This window comes from Bison bison, unplaced genomic scaffold, assembly GCF_000754665.1.
Source record: "Bison bison bison isolate TAMUID 2011002044 unplaced genomic scaffold, Bison_UMD1.0 scf7180017847111, whole genome shotgun sequence".
Lineage (NCBI taxonomy): Eukaryota > Metazoa > Chordata > Mammalia > Artiodactyla > Bovidae > Bison > Bison bison.
Window position 1 is genome coordinate 164,258 of NW_011477684.1, and position 4,086 is coordinate 168,343.

Sequence of the window (4,086 nt, forward strand, 5' to 3'; positions counted from 1 at the left end):
GTCCTTCACTATCTCCAGGAGTTTCCTCAAACTCCTGTCAATTGAGTTAATGCTATCCAACCACCTCATCCTCTGTTGCCCCTTCTCCTTGTGCCCTCAATCTTTCCCAGCATCAAGGTCTTTTCCAATGAGTCAGTTCTTCATATCAGGTGGCCAAACTGTGTCAGAGAACCTTGCTGTGTCTAGCCGCTGGGTGAGACATCTTCAGTGATAGATCATGAAAGGAGAAGGGTACAGAGTGAAAAAGATTTATTCAGGACATCTTTAAGATTGCTGTGTGTTTTCTGGATGCCACAGACTCAAGGTTAAGCATTATTCCTTAAAGAATCAAAAAAGAGGTTGAGGAACCAGACTGCCTCCTCCCCCCACCCACCTCTGATCCCAGGTCTTTCCCTCTGCATCCCTGCTCTGTATAAACCCACCTTTCTTCTGAGGGCAGTCTCAGCTGGTGCCTGCCCATCTCTCCAACTTGTAGCAGTCCCTACCTTTCATTCCCTTGAGGCTTCATTTCCCTCACTACTTTTTCTTCTTGATTAGCACTGCTAGACATTTACATATCTTGTTAGTCCTTTCCAATGACATTTGGTTTGGTTGGTCTTTTTTTCTTATTATTTTACTCTTCAGTCTATTGCTACTGAAAAATTTTTTGCTAAGATCAACAATTATCTCTATCAGTGACATGTTGATGGAAAGTTTTCAGTCCATCAACACTTTTCACTGTTTCAATCCAGCGCGTTCAGTCTTAAATTTTACTTAACCTATCCAAAACATTTAATGTTACTGCTTGGTCTCATATTTTGAGGTTAATTTTTTATTAAAATATACATACTATAAGATGGACAGTTGATAAAATTTTATCTGTGAGGACATGAACATACCCCCATGGCTACTATCCAGATCAAGATATACAGTTGCTTCCTGGTTCTTGAGGTGCACTGTTCTTCATGTTATGGTCAAGTTTTTCTAAAACATTTCCAGCCCACAACCTGCCTCTGCCTTCAACCCTACATTCACATGAAGAGCTGGAGAGCCAATCACTAAAGAAGAACTTAGACAATCACTTAATTCAATAATAAAATTGAAGGATATGTGAGAATTTTTTATTCCTATTTAAAGAATTGAACATGTTCCCAGCTCTGGTGTTAAAAGAGCCTGATATTATTCTCAACTCAGTGGGCCACAGGTTTAAGGAACTGACATATGACAAAATTTTCCTGCTCTACCTTCCATCGTTCTTAGTATTCATTGCCTTATTAATTTCTATTCATTCTTCAAAAGTCAGCTCATAAGCTACCTCCTTTGGAAAGTCATTTCTTCTCTACCACCTCCCCCAACCCCTGCCAGAACTAAATTAGGTAACTTAAGAACTTATGGAATCACCTATGCTGACCTCTTGAAGAAGGAAATGGCAACCCACTCCAGTGTTCTTGCCTGAAGAATCCCAGGGATGGAGGAGCCTGGTGGGCTGCCGTCTCTGGGGTTGCACAGAGTCGGACACAACTGGAGCGACTTAGCAGCAGCAGCAGCAGCAGCAAAGGATTGAAAATACTCAATTCAAATGCAGATTGCCTTAAAGGTAAAAGAAGGAATGCATAATTTACTCAAATAAACCCTTCGTGTTTATGATAAACCAATGCCTCCCCTCTCTAGGACAAAAAGCACAAGCTTCTAATAAGCCCTACTGCTCAGTTTCTATTCTCTCAAATTCCCCTGGTCCCTGAAAACCCTGTCTCGATTATCACAAAGTTAGACTAACCGCTTCCTCTCTTAGCTTTAAATCAAAATAGTTATGTGTTCCTGTACCTGTTCTCCCCCCAGTTGTACCATGATTTCCAGGATGTGAACTTGCTATCAGCAGTACCCACTAGCCCTGGCCAGCCCATTTTAGTGAGGTTGAGAGCTTATATCCTCCTTTCTAGGATGGCTCTGGCTTTGAGACTTTAAGCCCATCACCCAGTCCCCAGGTCAGTTACCCACATCCCTGGAATTTTCTCTATTTGACTTCCTCTGGATGTCCACATTTCTTCCTCTCAAAAGAAAGGGGATTTATATAAGATCCTTCAGGACAAGCAACATGAGCTCATATATGAACAACATGGATGCATGGTGAGTTTTGTCATTTTCAAATACCTCCCATTAAGAATCCTCTTCCCCCTGTAGCTTCTCTATCACCCTACTTTTCCCCTGGACACCCCAGCTTTCCTTGGCCTCTGCCCAGCAGCCAAGCACTGTAACTTCTCCAGAGACTGATTTTTGTCTGTGCTCTGGTCCTCAGAGTTTTCCAGATTGTAAGAACAGGCAGATGCCTAATGGTTAAGGAGTCTTTGTCTCTTTAAATCCTCAGAGGCTACTTAAGAGTTAGAAGAATATAGAGTGTATTCTGAAAGGAAAACAAAAGGCCCAAGATTAGTTTGATTTTGAAAAATGTAAAACAAATGCACTGAAAGGAAAGCCTACTCACAATCTCCTTGGGCTAAATTTTGGGTCTTCGTATGTCACCAAGAGAACCTTCATGATTCTGATAACTACATGGTATTCTGCCTTCCTTTCTTCTAAATCTATGACAAAAGGAGGAAGACAGGAGGCAATTGTGGAGAGAAAGGATAGGACTAGGCACAAAAAGCCATATATTATAATGAAGGAGAATTAAGACTATATATCTGGGCAGTTGGCCCTTTAGAGTGATTGTTGGGTGCGATGAAAATAATTCGTTACAGGCCTTTAAAATATGATGTGGGAATGGTTGTGCTGGAAACAAACTGTGAGGCAAGTATATGAGAACTGTGGGCTTTGCTTGTTGCAGGGGCTGCAATATATACGTTATGTATGGTCACACTGGTGCTGTGTCACGCAACCTCTGACCTAGTTTTAAGTTTGAAGGTAGTGACTTTTGAGTTAGGATTTGGCAACAAACTAGATACTAGGTTAGGTACAGGCAGAAGGAAAATAATTCCTATAATGAAGAATAGTTAAAAAAAAAATCTACCTTAATTGTATCGGTTGTTCACATATGAAGGAGGTGAAACAGGCCAAAATGGAGAAATAAACTCATTCTGCCCACCATGCTTCGAAATTACTTCTTCAACATTATTAGCAGCAGAAGAGGAGAACTTTCCATCTGCCTGGAAAGGAATGAACTGGTAAGTCACACACCTGGTCCTGGCAAAGGGTTGAGCAGTTCTATATTAGAGGGAACATGTGTTTTTTGTGTGTGGGAGGGTGGATCCCTGGGGAAGTGTGTATTGACTGGAGAAATGGATCTGTAGGAAGTGCTTCCACTTATGTCCATGGAAACTTAGCAGGGATGCCAGGGGCCAAATCAACGATGTTCTTTTTGTGCTTTTATTAAGACAAATCTTGGAAGGTTCCTGGAAAATGAAGATTATTAGGTGAATTCATTAAAATCTTGAATGAATTAAGGAATGCAATGGCTTCATTTGTAATGTGATCTTTGGGTTGTTTGCTTTTCTGTTTATAAACTGATTTGGATGTTATGATTACTTGTTAAAAGAATTAAGGTTAAACCTATTATGTGTTATCATAATGTCTGATTTCCAAGACCAGCCAAGAAGATAAAAGGTCTTAAGTGTATAAAAATTCTTTCCTCTAGGTTAATTGTTTATACTTCTCTTCTAAGAATGAAGACCCCTTTTCATAATGAGTATGTATATTTTTAATTTTTTTAAATAAAGAAAGTATATACACACAGTCACAGATACAGGGAAAAAACACAGTATAAGAAAAGATCCCGTTAACAACTGTATTTACAAAAACAACACCAAAAATTCCAGGAATAAATTTAATAGAAGTAATATACAGGAACTAGATGGAAAAATATTATAAAATGCTACTAAGAGATATAACAGAAAATCTAAATAAGTGAAATATATTTTGTCCTTTGATAAGATTCAATATTGAAAAGATATTATTTATTCTTAATCTATATATTACATGAAGTTCCAATTGATTTCCCTTTGTAACTATTAAAATTTTTATCTAGAACAGGGGTCAGTGAAGTTTTTCTCTAAAGTATCTTAATATTTTAGGTTTTATGGGTAACATAGTCTCCAATGTAACTATATAATT